The 17,204-nt window shown below is 41.7% G+C and overlaps 1 long non-coding RNA gene across 2 annotated transcripts in view; it reads left to right on the plus strand.

The window, feature by feature from the left end:
- The window catches only part of LOC139076816 (uncharacterized), a 35,724-nt gene extending 19,535 nt beyond the window's left edge, over positions 1-16,189 (plus strand). Inside the window, exons 2-3 of one of the 2 annotated variants that reach the window (XR_011528800.1) lie at positions 6,014-6,117; positions 14,850-16,189. This is a non-coding gene — a long non-coding RNA (uncharacterized lncRNA). The remainder of the gene's footprint in view (positions 1-6,013; positions 6,118-14,849) is intronic. The other variant, XR_011528801.1, reaches the window with a different exon arrangement.
- The last annotated feature ends 1,015 nt before the right edge of the window (positions 16,190-17,204 follow it).

Consider the following 17,204-nt stretch of genomic DNA (forward strand, 5'->3'; position numbering starts at 1 on the left):
TTACTAGTTTATAGATAAATATGTGCTCATCATTACCTGAAGGTAATAATTTATGAGGTAAACAAACAGTAAATCAAACTCTTTAATCTTTTGATTACTTAAGATTTTGCATGTATAGTTAATCTTTTCTTTTGAACCAATGTTTTTTTCTCTTGTTTGTGGAGAATAAATACAGAAAAACCTCAAAATAAATAAATATATAAAATTTCCTCTGTCTTTAAAACAAAAGGATCTGAGGGGCTGGCTAGAGTATTCCCTCTGAAGAATCATGGTTTTTTTCTTTAATGGGGCCTGCCCCTTAACATTTTCAATGACCAATGCCACAGTACCATATGGCTCAATTCATAGGAAATAAATACGCTCCCTTTATCTTCTGCAATTTTAACATTTGATTACATCTTTAGCAAACAGTAACACTGAATATATGCTTATTGTATTACTCTTATGGGGTGATTGGTTATTCTAAGAAAAGTTTATGCTAGAACAATATAAAATAGAAGGAAGGCAAGAATGGAGGATTTAGGCACTCCAACGATTATTTCCCAAACTGCAGTCGTGTTCAGACCGATACAAAATAATTTTTAGGTGATGATCAAAATGAAAACATAAAATTTAAAAGTTCTTCTAGAATTTCTAGACCCTATAGACTTCAGTTTAATAAATACCGATTGAAACTACTCCAGGTAGACAGATTGATTCCTATCATTGTCCTTATTTTTCCCCTGGAAGCATCACAAGGATATCTAGGTAACTCATTCCAAAGCTAAAGTATTTTTACCGTCGGGAAATTGTTCCTGAATTCCCAACTTCTCTCTTTTTAGTGTGTGTAGTTTTCACCCTCTAGTTAGTAAACTATTCATATATTCGAAGATAATAATTAGGTTTCCTCAGGCTTGCCAGATGGATATTGTACAGAGATCATTGACCCCCCCCCCCCCCCCCCCCCGCCCCACCTTCCAAGGACGCTGGGCTGGGCCTGGGCCCCACACAAAGGAATGTGTCTGGGCTCGGGGTGAAAGATGGCCACTTCAGCCTTGATCCTAAGGCACAAGTTACAAAAAAATATGTCCTGCGTCATGTTCCTTGTCTGGGCTGGCTACCCCAAGGGGCACCTGACAGGACCTTAGAAACATCCATCTATGAGAACAAAAAGGTAAAAACACCCCATCCGTGGGAACAAGAAGACATAACTCAAAATATCCAAATGTCTAAAACCCTGAGTCGGAACCCAGAGAAAGCTTGGGATAAAAGGGAGTCACAGGCATAGAATAATTGGAGGTCTCGCTGAGGAAAGGACACTTTGCCTCAGACCCGGACCATCGGCACTCCCACCCGCCGCACAAACTATTGGGACTTCCCCGGCTGATTGTGGTGTGGATGTTGTAAGTACCGATTTGTTGTTCCCCTTTATCCCTGCTCCTTGTTCTGTTTCCCTTTATCAATAAACTTTGATTGCTTAAACAACCAAGTAGCCTTGGCGGTACCTGTCCTTTCTTGCCTTTTGCGGCTGCGGGCAACAGGTATATATCATATCCCATAATCTTATTTAAGGTTCTATTACTTTTTTAAAAAAAACCCGTCTCTACTTGTTTCATTGAAACTCTCTCCCTAGTTTCCACTTCCCCTCTTCCAAGCTGAAGAGCCCTAAACTAGAAACAAGCCTGACCCGAGCCGACAACGATCCAGCTCCTGTAATGCAGTCCACGTGCCGTCTTCAGATGTTCTGTTTTGTTCTTTTTTTAATAAGGAAAGAGTGACTCCACAAAATATGTTTGTGAAGAACCAATAAGTGTCACATCAAAATGATCACATTGTTCTTCTCTGTAAGATTGTCTAAATGTTGTGGGATAGTTCCCGGAGCCACGGATAAACCGAGTTCGTGGTGTGCTATCGAGCAGGGCCCCCCAGAACCCTGCTTCATGCATTCTCCGCTGTCCTATTGTCATTTTTCATTTGCATAACTGGCTTTTTCGGAACAGCTTACTGCCATAGTATGGTTATGAAAAGGTGTTTCATACAATCTAATGATTGTTGGATTCATAAAAACGTGTCTGTTTTGCCTTCTGCACTTGTATATTTAACGACTGATAGAGCAGAAACTTCAAATAATGAGGCAGTGTTGCTGCCTCAGAAACACGGATCGCTTTCCTCCCTGACTTGTGTAACTCTTTCACATTGGTTGGAAATGTCGTTTCCTGTTTCTTATCTCTAATATGCTCCCCTATTCTTGTCAGCTGAGCATCAGTCAGCCTGCCCATTCTCACTGAGCCTGCTAATGGGTCCATGTACCTCCACGAGCCACATTTTTGCATGTGTCCAGTCTGCATTTCTAAGTCCAATGAGGCCCATCAATTACGCTTTCTCGTTGGCCTCTCTGCAGTCCGTCAACAGCCAGGGAGCAGCCGCCGGCTTTTATCCTCCCGTGCCGTGAGGCCGATTGGAAGCAAGCACTCCCGACAGTGGACATGTTGCTGGCTGAGCTACCTGGGAAACTTTTTTAACCTTTCAAACCAGCATGACTTCAACTGTGTCACATTCTGCACTTTTAACACTGGTTTCAGATTCTTGCCAATGTCCCTAACAGTCAATATAAGCGTTTCTGATGTTCTTGTATTATTCTCCTATTGTTTATAATCGTTAATGTTGCGTGGTTATGCTCAATGTTCAAAGCATGTGTGTATGTTTGTGTGCGTGTGATTATATAAGTTTCAGGACACACAACACAGTAGGATGTCTGTATTTAAGTGCCAATTCAAGGTTTCTTTGGAAAAATACCCCAACTTTGAAAGATCCGACTTCAGTCATTGACTTTGCAGTCAGAGTGTCTGGGTTTGAGCTGTGGCCCCCCCACTTACCAGCTCTGGCTTGGTCAAGTTTCTCAGGTGCCTGCTCTGTCTGCTGGCTGGAGGAGTTCCTGCTCCACAGGGCATTTGGGAGGATTAAATGACATCATCGTGTAAAGCTGTGAGAGTAGTTTGCCAAGGAGGGAACTCTCAGTGTTTGGGTTATTACCAGCTATTATTTTTCTGTCTTCTTAGGAAATGTTGATTTCTGTGTCAGATGAGTGATTTATACAGGCTTACACGGAAAAACATTTTTTCATCAGGGAAAAAGACTTGGAAAATCCTTATCACCTGGAGGTTTCCTTGTTGCGATCCTGTAGCTTGCTGGGAGCCCCTCTGTGTTCACCGTCCTGAAGACTGACTTCCAGCTCACCCTGCATCTAGTCAGGGCAGAACGAACAGGACAGCTGTCCAGAGGTGAAATCTGTGTCAGATTCCTTTGCAAATATAGTTTGTCCAAAAACTACAGTAGTGGCTTTGAAATACATGGCAAGTCTTGCCTCTCACTCAGAGCAAGGTTTCCACTTAACTTGAAACTGAAATTTTCTCTATCAATAGCATGCTTTGCAGCTGCCATTTTCTGGCTCCCTGTGGGTCCACATCCCATCCAGACGTAAAACCACTGGGCCAATTTCTGGCCTGGGAGGGTTCTGAGTGGGTGAGGGTACTGTTCTTTTAAGGGCGGCTGCCACTTGAGTGCAAGTTCATTGTTCGAAACCCCAGCTGCACTTCATTAGGGTAATGACCACAGACCAAGAGGGGGGCTGCCTGCCAAAAGTGACTCAGTGGAGAGTGAGATGCTGCTCCAAGAGAATGCAGCTTCACAAAGGACTGCTTAACCTGGACCCTGGCTTTCACAGGCCCAGGAGGGGAATTTTAGTTTCAAGTACTGTGGTTGTTTTCACAGGCCCATAAAGAGGATCTCTGTTAGAACCTAATCATTATCACAACATTTGAGTGGCCACATAATTCCATTCAGTTCTACAGATAACCAATGGTGTCAATTATGCACAAGACACGAGCTGGGTCTGGAGGGAATTCAGAGAAACAAGACATGGTTCAAGCCCTCTAGCAGCTTACAATTTAGTGAGAAGATAAGACAAGTGCAATCACCAATTAGTCAAATAAATATTCAATGTTTTTCTCTTATGTGCCTGGAAATGGGCCAGAAAAGGGACAGCAGGTGCATGAAGCCCAGTCTCCACCCTTGACGAACAAAAGTAGAACGTAAGCCACAGGGAGTCCTTTTATCATTTTAAACTTTTTATTTTGGAGTCATTTTAAACCCAGAGACGAGGTGGAAGAAGAATCCATGTGTATCCCCTTTACCCAAACTTCCGATTGTGAAGGTTAGTCTTATCATTCTTGTCCTATTGTATATACATTTTTTCTTCTTCTTTTTTTCTCTTTCTTTTTCCTTCTTGAGGGTAAGTTAAACTCCTAAATATTTCATTGTGTGTTTCCTAAAAAAACAAGGACACTCTCCTGCCTAATCACAGAACAACCGTCAAAATCAGGAAATTAATATTGATATAATATTATTATCTAATCCTAGGGCCTCATTTAAATTTCACCAATTGTCCCAATAATGGTCTTTATAGCAGAAAAAAAAAATTTCCTTTGTGATTCCTTATCAATCCAGGATAGCATGTTGCATTTAGTTGTCACATATATAAAAATCTCTCTTTAGTCTCCTAATTCTGGAACACTTCCTCAGTCTTTTCTTGTCTTTTGTGACCTTAATGTTTTTACAGAATAGGGGATGGTTATTTTGTACCATGTCCCTCAATTTGAGTTTGTTGACACTTCTTCAGGATTAGATTCAGATGATGCATTTGGGGCAGGAATATCACCAAAGCGAGGTTATGTCTTTCTCAGTACATCATGGTAGGAAAGACATAACATCGATACGTCCCATCACTGGTCATGTTAGCTCTTATCAGCTGGTTAAGGTGGTATTTGCCAGGTTTCTCCACTGTAAGTTATTATTATTTTTTCCTTTGTAATTGAGAAGTATCTTATAGGCACTACCTTAAAATCATGTTAATATCCTCTTCCTCGACAAATGCCCGTCTTATTTTATCACCCTTATATGATTTTTGCCTGAATAAAATATTATCACAATAGCTGCCAAATTTTGTTTTTCTAATTTCTAATTTCAAGCTAACATCCATTAGTTTGCTTTCTACTGAAAAAAAGAAATTTCCCTTTTCCGTCATTTATTTATTTATTTATTCCTATCAGCAAGATCCATGGATTTCCGTTTCATTCAACGGCTCATAAGCCGTTACATCATCATTTTATTGCTCAAATTATCCCCCATTTGGGTAGTGGGAGCCCCTTCAAGCTGGTTTCTGTGGGATTTTTGACAAGTCCCCTTAACTTTTTGAGAGTTCCTTATTTTCTGGAACAACAAGACGTTCCAGGCTCATCTTGTACTTTGCCTGCCTCAGCCCTTTCTCCAAAGAGCCCTGATTGCTGTGAGTGGAGAATGGCATTTAGAAACAAGATCTGGGTGCCACGGGCCCTCATTGCTTCTAAGCCCTCTCAGTCGACAGAGCTCAGAAATGTATGTATGTTTATATATATATATATACACACACACACATTTGTGTCTATTTCTATATCTATGCAAATATATTAAAAGTCATGAGTTTACACCAATAGTTTCTACTCCATTTCAACACTACAGGGGCCGTTTTAGTCTTTACTTTCTCAATATTTATGACCCCTTTCTCCAACTGTGAAAAAGCTTGCTCCCGTTATCTGTTCACATATTTATCTGCTTATTTTCCTTGTATGACAGCAACCTCTGGACCCCAACCCCTCTGCTCGGGCCCTGCAGATCGCACAAACCTCATCGACCTCCCAGGCCCTGACTGCCTCCTTTACTCCAGCCCCAGGGTCCTGCCACCCCAAGTTAAGGGAGAGAAATTAATAAATCATTTTTAAAGAAAAGAAAAAAGGGAAGACAAGAGGAAGAGGAACCACAGTTGCTATGGTCTGAGTGTTTGTGTCCCCCACAAATTCATTTGTTGAAATTCTAGTGCCCAATGTGGTACTAAGAGGAGGGGCCTCTGGGAGGCAATTAGGTCATAAGGGTGGGGCCTCATGATGGGTTTAATGTTCTTATAAAAGAGACCCCCAGGCCCCCTCCCTCCTTCCACTAGGTGAGGACACAGTGAGAAGCTATTGCCCATGAACCAGGAAGCGGGCCTCCACCAGACACTGAATCTGCCAGCACCATCATGTTGGACTTTTAGCCTCCAGAATGGTAAGAAACAAATGTTTGTTGTTTATAAGCCACTCAGTCTGTGGTATTTTTGTTATAGCAGCCAGAACAGACCAAGACAACAGTCTTAAAAGAAAAAATAATAAATTGTCCAAAATTTGTTCCGCACTCCACCAATTCCTCTTCTATCAATAAATTCAATTATTAGATTTAACTGTTTGGAGATTTAATGTTCAATATTTTAAAACCCAATGAATTATTATACAATTGTAATAGTAAGTATTACATAATATTTTTGAATTCAGACTCAAAGCAAATAACATATATACCATCCTAAATACCATCTTAAATCATAAAAAGATACAGAAAAGTATTGCCTATAAGAAATTCCATATCTTTTCTTCTTTCTCATCCAGATTTGTTTCCCTGGTTCTCCCCTAAAGATTGGTGTCAGGACCCATGTCTCTTGTGATTGTATAAAAGAAATGATGAGGGGGCCGGCCCCATGGCTGAGTGGTTAAGTTCTTGAGCTTTGCTTTGGTGCCCTATGGTTCGTGGGTTTGAGTCCTGGGCATGAACCTACACACCACTCATCAAGCCATGCTGTGGTGGCATCCCACATAGAAGAACTAGAAGGGCCTACAACTAGAATATACAACTATGTACTGGGGCTTTGGGAAGGAAAAAAAACGAAGAGGAAGATTGGCAACAGATGTTAGCTCAGGGCCAATCTTCCTCACCAAAAATCATACTTAAAAAAAAAAATAGATGAGGTGAAGTGTTGCAGGAGAAACGGCTTCCCCCATCCCTGAGTTAGGAGGTGCATGTGTGTGCACGTGTGTGTGTTAGTCAAGGGAGAACAAGGCAGAATGACCATTTATCCACCGACCCTCATGAAATAATAGATATTTATTCTCCCGCTTCCTTCCCACTTTCCTTTTCTGGTAATATCCCCAGTGGGCATGCCTTATCCAGAACAAATCATAGATAACTGCCCCTGAGCAAAAATATCACCTGATGAAAATAAAATTTTACAAAAATGTCATAGAGACATTAAAATTATACAAGTAAACGTATTATTATTGTTTGACTTAGACTTGAGGGTGTGTTGGGTATGTTGGTGACTAATTCGTTTTGACAGAATGTCCAGTGGGAACTTCCTTTTGTTCATCTTAAGAGCAGTGGCCTGCTCCTGTGTGGGGCTTGGCACCTCCCAGCAGCTCTTAAAGAGAATGAGTCACACTCTTTGGAGAGAGAGATGTTGGGGATTTCAGTCTTTGTACAGCAATAGGAGAAGAAGAGCTACTTCCTTCCTTACCCAAAGCCCAAAGAAAAAGGGCCCCATCAGGATCTTGTAAAGATGGGGGCATCTACAAGAAGACAAGACCAACATTTCATTCTTTGCTTGACTGACTACTCAGCTACTAGGTTTGCGGATCTGCCCCTATCATACCAGAGCAGAGGAAAAGAGAATGGGTGAATGTCAGTCATGTTCCTGGATGAGGGTAGAAGATAGGTCCCTCGCTTGCCCAGAGGCCTGAGAGTTCGCCACAAATTGTAGATGATCCTGGGACCTACAGTTCTGTCAGCATCAGTGCTTCAGGGAGGGCAAGGACAGGAGGTGCACACATCAGAGAAATGCAGCTGGAGACCCCCAGCTCAGAGTCAGCTGGTAGATATGGCTAAATATGGCATGGGGCTCAAGCTAGTTGCATGAAAATAAGCCCCTTGCCATGAGCCATGTGGAAGCTACGACCTGTCCATCCTAAACCCAAGATGTCGAGTGCGAACAGCAGATACAGCCAACCAAGCAGAGAATTGGAGGCCGGCCTGTTAAAGGAGTCATCTCTCCCTTTCACGCTTCCCTACCCACCCCCCAACAAGCACAGCTGGGGAACTAGCATCTAAAAGAAGGAGGCGGAGGAGGGGGCTGAGAGTCAGGCCCTCCCTGGCCACCAGTACAATTCTACCCTGGGCTGGGGAAGGGCAGGAGATGATTTCAAACCAAACTTGGGGTTGAACTTTTAGAACAGGACTGGAGGGAGATTGTTTTGTTTTAATAATCCAAAATGTCTAAAAATGTATGCAATCTAGCCAAGTAGTCATTAAGGGAACCACTTCCCATAGTAAAACGAACTAGGGAGTGTGAACATAGTATAGTTGGTGTCAATTCTTGTAAAACAGAATTCTTTACTATTCACATGCCAAAGAGCTGAGATTTCTCAACAAACTGTTTACACAGACATCTGTTAAAAATGATATCATCTCAGAATGCTGTTCTGGCTTGCACAATTCTGGAAAAGAGTTTCCAGAATGCATCTAATACAGATATCTACTTTTAGATGCAAGAAACATGTTAGTAACGGGGTGGCCTGGTGCCATAGCTGTTAAGTTCGCATGCTCCACTTCGGTGGCCCGGGGTTGGCGGGTTCGGATCGCTGGTGAGGACTTGCGCACCGCTCATCAAGCCATGCTGTGGCAGGCATCCCACATATAAAATAGAGGAAGATGGGCACAGATGTTAGCTCAGGGCTAATCTTCCTCAAAAAAAACCACAAAAACCCACAAACGTGATAGTAACCAAGTGCTGTGGGAATAGAGAGAAGGGAGAGATGACTTCCACATGGAGACTTCCCTGGGGTCTCCTGACAATAGGGAAGTTGTTAGATTGAGCCCAGATGAACCGACAGCTTCCTCTTACTTTAATCATTACAGAAGGGAAATTCCTCAACTTCCTCACCCAAGTTCAACCCAGTTCTGCACTTATTCTTTCCCCTACCGCTAAAATGCTCTCCTGCATTGAAGGCTAAGACCTTACATTTATTGGCCTTGGTTTGCCAGCTAGAATGGAAGCGGGCAGAGGCCAGCTGTCTTTGGTTCTCTTGTTATAATGTTGCTCACTGCAGTCACTGAATGCATTTGGGATAATATGAAGAATTAGAGCTACAGGGTGCACATTTTCATGTGCGTGCTCTTGAACAGACTTTTAAAATTTTTTCGGAAGGAGCTTGGGACTTAGAATTGGATAAATTGAAATAAAATTCTAACTACCATTTCTTGGGAAAGCCTTTAATTTCTTTAATCCTCAGTGTCTTTCCCAATGAGCAGGGGACAAGGTTGATGTACTAGGATTACCGGAAATCTTTAGAGAGATGACATATCGAAGTGCCCAGCACTGCCTGCCCCTTGAGCATCTCAGTAAATTGAAGTTCTTTCCAGTCCTTCTTCACACTCAGCATCCGGCCCAGTGCTGGGCACAACAGAAGGTGCTCAATAATCGTTTCCCAGCATGAGTTCTAGCACTGTCTCAGGGTTGCCAGGCACAATAACCCATTCTAACTAGCTTGAGTGAAAAGAGGATATATTCTAAAGACCCGGGAGAATCTCAGGGACTGGCTTCCTGTAGACGGCTCTTGGTTTGTGCTCCTCCATAACAGATGCTGGTGTGTGACTTTGTCTTTGCTATGCTGCTCACCCCACCTCTGATTCTACATGACCTTGAACTTCAGCTTCCGAAAGTTAGTCTGGTCAAGATTTCAGTTCTCCCATTTCACATGTCTTGGAGGGAGAATCTTTTTGTTCAGATTTAGTCAGGATTTTATCTCTGGTCCGATTGGCTGTGGGCAGAGCTGCAAACATGGCCTCCTGGGCCTACCTCAACAGCAGGGCTGTGGGTGAGGGAAAATCACCTGCGTTGAGGGTGTGGTCAGCCAGGGTAGAACTCATATCTCCACTCCATTCACTGAGATTGAATAGGATATATAACCCCTCTATAACTAAGCAGACTTCCCAGAGGATGATTCTCTAGAGCTTATATTGACTATAGAAAAACACCATGCACACATTTCATAACCAACTAAAAATTTTTTTTACTTAAAAAAATATTTATGTCTCATTTACTATGTGCCAGGCACTATCTCAAGAGTTCTACAAGTACTGACTCATTCAAACCCTATAACCAGTCGAAGAAAGACACCGGTTTCTGAATGAATGACTCCGCATCTTGAAAGGCACCGAGAGGCAGAGCGATTTGCTCAAGGACACACAATTAATTGGCAGCAGAGCCGAGATTTGAACTGAGGTGGTTTGGTGTGCAGAGACCACGCTCCGGACCACTGCATGATGCTACACCTGATACTAAGACAGCCAGGAATCGCTCTGCGAGGCTGCCATAGACCAAAGATGCCAGCATATTTCCTTATGACCTAATGATGCGAGGGTATTACGACATGTGACCATCCTCTCATCAGAGATGCCTCACTGGAGGTTGATACTTGCCTCCTACTGGACTTTTATCCTTGTCCAGGTCAATGGGTGTTCGTGGGAGCTCTGCTATGCACTTCATACGACCTTGAAAGGGTTACATGTGCTAGTGGTTTGGTTTTGCACTCGTGTTTTTAGAGCCTTTTCACCCCAGTAACATTTTCCATTTTCTAACAACACTTTAAATTCCATTTCTATTACTTGAGTATCAGGCACAATTATGCCATTTTGAGTTTCTTCTTTGCAATTAATGCAATCATATGACGCATCACTAATGCCAACCTGGAGTCTTATCACAAAATAGTATAAATTATCATATTTCTATATACATTTGCAAATGTCTTATCAACATTCCAATCCTGTATACATTTTTATTAAAAAGCACTCTGTGTGTAGGATTTCTGGAACTGCTAACTATCAGCCAAACTAGATCAGTTTACGTGACTGCCTCTCTCACAGGAGGAAAAATGATTGAAATTGGCAACTTAAATCAGGTTACGTGAGATTTCTTATCCAATCAAAGAAGGCTTTTGAGCTGCTAAAATTGTTTATATTTTCTATTTTCTCATATAGAGAGAGATGTATATCTTATATATATAAATATAGATGTAGATACTAGATATATAGATGTATAATATCTTTAAGACCATTTTCTCTTAATGGACAATACTCTACATCATAGATAGCACTCCACATCAATATGTAGATATGCGCAATGGACAGCTTTCATATACAAATTCTGGTACTTAGTAATGAGAATATTGGGTTAATTCTTTAGATAACTATCGGGAAAAGGCATTGGTCAAAAGTTGCCCAAGCCCTTCAGATCACTGGTTGTGCTTTGGTTTGATTTACACAAAAATCGGTATATAATCATAAAATTTGTTCCAAAGAATCAGTGTAATTTTAACTTTGATAAGTCACAATCCTCTGCTTCAAAAATCTAGGGATAAAAATATCTCCTTGTATACAAGGTGGTTGAGAAAGTGACACACCAGTATAGGCCTTCTCTTTCATATTGAGCTCTGTCTCGATATCCTCTCTCAATTTTGCTGTCCCTCTTCCCTCTGATGAGAAACCCCTTCCTTAACTCTGATTCTACAAACAGCTGCGTGATCCAGCAAACAATGGGAGTGGCAACCTGCCAAAAACTTAATCTCTGATTTATGATTTGCCATTTTGCAAGAAGATACCAGAAAGTACCTCCTGCTCAGCCTGGAGTAGAAACTCAAGGGGAGGAATGGAAGGTATTTCCCACTGCCTATCCCTCCCTTCCCCCAACTAAGGAAGGCAAACAGGACTTTCTGTTTCTAAGGTCGAAGCCCTTCCTGTAGGCCACTGACCTCTGTTCCATTCTTGCAGACAGGGACTGCAAAACATGAGTTTAGTTCAGAAAATAAGAAGAAGGAAAAGGAGGAGCAGGAAGGGAAACGAAAGGGGCTTTGGGTCCCCTGGCTGTCTAAGTCATTAGAAGCATTTCTAAGGTTGTCACATCGTCCAGGACGTGCTGGGGCTCATGGATCAGGAAAGGATTTCTGAGGGGCCGTTGAGCAAGCGTCCTGGAGCGCCAGTTAGACAAGCGGACCTATCTCAGCTCTGAAGCCCAGAAGCACTCACCTGGAATTTTGCCCCATTGTGTAAACAGGATCCTTGCTGGTTCTATGCTATAGGGTCTTTGTCTGCTACCCTTCTGGTCACAGTAGTGTAGGTCCCTATATTTCAGGATGTCACTGGATAATTTCCTAGTTGCACAATAACATGTATCCCAGGCAGGGCCAACTTTATGAATGTGCCACTTGTGTAGTTGCACAGGAGCCCCAACTCAGAAAGGTCCCATGCTGGTTCAATGCTCTGCTGTTGCCATCACGAAATTCGGAATAGTTTTATCTTTGAACTTGTGTTTTGTAAATGAAGTCGAATGGGGCAATGGAGCATGTGTGTGAGCAGAGGACATATCGCAATATGCGTGTCCACTCTTACATACAGCATTCACGAAGTTCCATGAGCACAGAATTCCTGTGAACCCATGACGCATAGGAGTTCCATGAGACTCCACTACAAGGTGAGAACGTTCAATCTATGACTGAGTCAATCGGGGTGCTGACGTCCGCAAGAGGCCACACTTTCTATTTGAAGCAGAACTTGCTTCTAACACAGAAAGAAGGAAATAGTGTTCTAAGAAACACCAAGGAACACTATCATATTCTTTCTTACCCATATTACTTTCCTTATTAACTAACCACTTGTGCTGGAAATGATGACGTTGAAGGAAAGAGAAGGATAGGGCAACCCACAATTCTTTTTCCTTTCCGTCCTTCCTCACGCATCAGTAAGCTGAAGATAGAAAGTATTGGTAGAATGTGAGTGTATCAAACAAGAAGCAAAATAAAGAACTGAGGTAGTTTTGTGCAGCATTTTCATGGTTCTGGTAAGAATCGAATACATATGCATGCATGAGGTGGGAAACACAAATTGTGCCATTTCAGTGATTCCACATACAAGTTGATTGTTCTTATATTTGCATTTAAAACGGAATTGTGCAATATAAAGATGAACAGTAAAATTCACGCCAATCATTTGAAATTTTAATTTTTCTTTCGTTAGAATGACATTAAATAAGAAATAAAAAACACCAAAACAACTTGAGAGAACAAGGTCATAGAAGAAAGGAAAAAGCTTTATATTTTAGTATCTTTAATAGCATTTTCATTTTGCACTGGACTCTACAAATTATGGACAAGAAGCCTTGCATTTTCATTTTGTACTGGGACCCGCAAATTACGTAGCCATCTCCGACCCCAGGGTCCCTCCAAGGCCCCCAGTTGGGTCGGGAGGGATGTGAGTACTGGGGGCCAGGCCAGCATGCCAGGGCACTCTGAGCTGGGGTCAGAGGGGAGGAGCCACAGACTCTAGCCAAAAGGGCAAGACTTCCTGATCAAAAGAAAGGATTTGAACAAGAGGTGGTACTTGGTAGAGTGAGTGGGGTATAGGCTCAAAGATTTTTACCCAACGCCACAAATGACCATGGAGAGGAATTCGTGCTCTTGAAGACTTGTGAATGACCTGCTTGGGCTGCAAGGGGAAGGCTCTGATGCCGAAGCTGCTATGCCTCCCAGGTCAGAGCTGCATGGAAGCTTGGACAGTGTCTGATGCTGGCATGAAGGCTTACTCAGACCTAGGAAATCAGAATATTTGAAAGCTGGGAGGGATCTCACTGGGGATTACCTATCTCAGCCCTTTAACACAAGAGGAAACCAAGACTGAGTTTAATGTGAGAGGAAACCTGAGCTCTAAGCTAGTCTGAGCTTTATTTCGAAGTGGTTGTGCAACCTTGGGCAAGCCAGCCACCCTTTCTAAGTCTCTGTTTTCTTATTTTAAATTGAGTGGGTTAAATTATAAGTCCTCTAAGGGTACTAGTCTCTTTCTAAGAGCCTAATATCAAATGCGTCACACTGACCCCAGGTATTCATTTTCATTTACGTCTTCCTCTAAATGGCACATTAAGCCATTGCAATTAGACATGAATATCTATGCTCCTGCTTTAATAATGGCTTCTTTAAGAGAAAGGGATAATTGATAGGATTGTGTGCTGAAAGTTCTGAAACTTTGTACTCTATTTCAGGGAAAATCCAGCCATAACCCAAGTTCATTTGGTGGCATTTCGTCTATAATTTGTGTAGTTTTCCAGGACCAAATAATGAGAAACCATAAACCTGGCTTGTAAACTTAGACGCATAAGATTAGAGCAATACTTTATGCAGATTTATATTGTTTCATTCTGATGCTTTCTTACCTCTTGGGAGAATAGGAAGCATAAAGTCTAATTTCCACAGGAAGCAAGGTGATACAGTGATTTTGGTCAAATATCGGCAGTATTAGCGATTCTGTTGGTCTCTGTGGGAAACCAAATCATGTGCTGAAGTGCTATGGTGAGAGTGAAGGAAGAGTCTGGAATTGAAGCTAATTTGTCTAATGATCAATTAATAACTATCACTTTTATGGTCAAAAAGAAGCAGCAAATAACTGAAGGTAAGAAGGAGCTTCGTCAGAGGTTGAATTGGTACCTCTGAGGCACCATCTTTGTGCCAGAATGACAAAGAACGCTTTGGGCGTGCATCCCGCCACCCAAGCTCGCTTCTAAGCCCTGACTATTTCTCTCAGTTCTTAGATTTGGCTGTGCCCTGGGGTCGTGGATTTCTGACCTGGAAGGCTCCTAATTTATTTGGAAGCCATGGGCTCTGTCTCTTTCTTGCATATCCATGACCATGCCTTGACCCAGCTGTGGTTTCCATCATAGTTGAGCTGATGTCACCCAGAGCTGACAAATGACCGTCTTTAGAAACCTTGCAAACCCCAGACACAGAAATTTATAAATATGAAGATTTCAACTTTCATTATCCTTCTCTAATGGCTGTTCTTACAGAAAAAATAAATTGGTGAAAGTTCAATTTGCTCTATTTAAGCTCTTTTACATTCTCAAACATTTTTTTCTTTCTTTCTTTTTCACATAGGATCTGGACTATCTACCAGGATTAGCAGATCGAGCTTCATGATTGGAACACGACACCAGGAAGAGAAAGACGGTGGAGCCTCCAGGGGAGGCCCTGCTGCAGGCACTGTGGCCTGCGGGGGCTGAAGGCGAGTCATGGCTTCCTCACCTTCATTTCCTGACCTGGACTCACGTCAACCCCTGCAGCCTTCATTCTTGGACTTGTACACAAACTCTTTCTTGCATTAACCCCTGCTCGGTGTCGACTTCTTGTCTTGCTGCTGAGCTGACCTGGGGTTTTGCCCTGGCTGCTCCTAACTCTCCTTTTTACTTTGTTGACTAAGTTTTAGATCAAGCCTTTATCTCTACCAGCCTCCAAAACTAGCCTGTTTCTAGTTTGGGTTTCACTCACTTCCTGCCTGTCCTGTGATATTCTCGTTGCCAGAATTAGAGAGAGTCTCCATTTTTCTCTGTACTGATAGCTTTTTCTTCTCATGTCATGGAAGGTAGTGGTAGGAGGGGATATTGGAGGAAAACACTCTGTTGTAGTTTCCTGGACTCATTCTCCTTAGAACAAACCTCTTAGATGAGCTTTAGTTGCTGGGAGAATTGCCTTTCTTACCCCATGAAGGTATCACAAGTCTGCTATACTTATGTTTAATTACAAATGAGTGTTCAATGGCTCTACTGTGAAATGAACGAAGGTTAGAGGCAAGTCAAGTCAAGGAATTCTAAAGGAATACATGAATAAAACAATGAAAAAACACTTTGTACTAAGCATAAGAGCCTGGTGTCAGAACTCGAAACCCTGGGTCCTGAACCTGGCTCTGCCACTTGTTAGCTATGGACCTTGGGCAAATGTCCTCATCTGGAAAATGGAAATAATAGCAGTACTAACCTCATAAGACTACTATGAGTTTTAAACGAATTAATACGTATAAAGTGCTTAGTTCCACACCCTGCATATATTAATTACTTAATAAATATCAATTATCACCATCATTATTATTACATATAAGATGAACAAGAAAATAGAACTCAAAAGATTTTTTAAAGTAATGAGAAGGCTTTGGAAGATTAAGAAGAGAAAAACAGCAAAGTAAAATGGAAGAAGTAGATGTATTGCTATTTGCTTTTTGAAATTCACAAATAACTTCCAAGATGGAAATTATTTAAAGTAGTTTTCCTTGGCTCAGCGTAGAGCAGCTATCACATTCACTGAGCACCTCACTCTATGGAGATTAGATTCACTGCCAAGTTGGTACTAAACCAATCAATTGTGCCTGACCCAGCCATACACTGCTTTTCAATGTCTTCATATACTAAAAAAAAATAAAAGCTCTTTAATTTATGGTAATCTAATATGTGCGTAGTGCTTCGGACATTCTGTTAAACCAGTGCAGTCAAAACCCTAAAATTTCAAACATTCTCAGACATAAGTTGCATCCGCCAGCCCAGGGCAGTGGCTGGAAGGTGGAGGAGGGAGGGAAAGAAAAAGAAGAGAATGCTTTATAAAAGGGGACTATTATTTCCTTTGTCATATTTTGGTTTCTTTAAAATTGTTCAGTTGCATTTAAGTCCCCAAGAGCCAAGAAAATTATGTCGAACAATAGCCTGGATTTGTGAAAAGATTCCTTGGATAACATTTGAAAAACACAAGCAGCCCTTGAACCTTTTTGCATCCAGTACATCTGACAGGCTTTGTGAGCTGCAGCCACCTGCAAGAGTTCTAAAATAGATGCTTTCATAAAACAGAGAATTCTCAGAATTGATGTGTTAATATCATTCTCTTAATTACTTGACATCTGACCTACGTTGCAGTAACAAGACGATTTTGGCCAAAGCAAAAGGGAGAGTTGAGGCCATCATTCACATATTTTTGGCCACAAGAAAGAAAAAAGAAGACAGCTTTTGAGAAAAAAAAAACATCTTCCGTTATCAGTTAGACAGATTGTCTACCAAGCTTAAATTCACTAAATAATTACTTAATCCACCACTTCGCTTTTCCTGTGTATACCAGCTTGGATTTTCAACAATACTAACAGTTTCCTTACCATTTTGGGGTGGTGAGAAGAAGATCATTTGGGTAGGGGGTGTAGACTCTCCAGAGGAAAATGTACATTATAGTGATTTTGTTTATGGAGATTTTTCAAAGCATGAAACAAAACGTATAGAAATAAATATTGGTTTAAAAAAAAACACTTAGAAGCCCTGGGGGGGCAGGGGGAGAAAAACTCCAAATAACGGAAATTTCATTAAAAAATAGAAATTATAGGTCTGGAATTCAAGCTAAATCAGTACCTTCTACTAACCAAACCAAGGCTCCCTGTGTGGGTCACATCCCATCTGTGTACTTCCCCGCCCAAGACAGGGCTTT

Source organism: Equus przewalskii, chromosome 17, assembly GCF_037783145.1.
Source record: "Equus przewalskii isolate Varuska chromosome 17, EquPr2, whole genome shotgun sequence".
In the NCBI taxonomy this organism is placed as follows: Eukaryota; Metazoa; Chordata; class Mammalia; order Perissodactyla; family Equidae; genus Equus; species Equus przewalskii.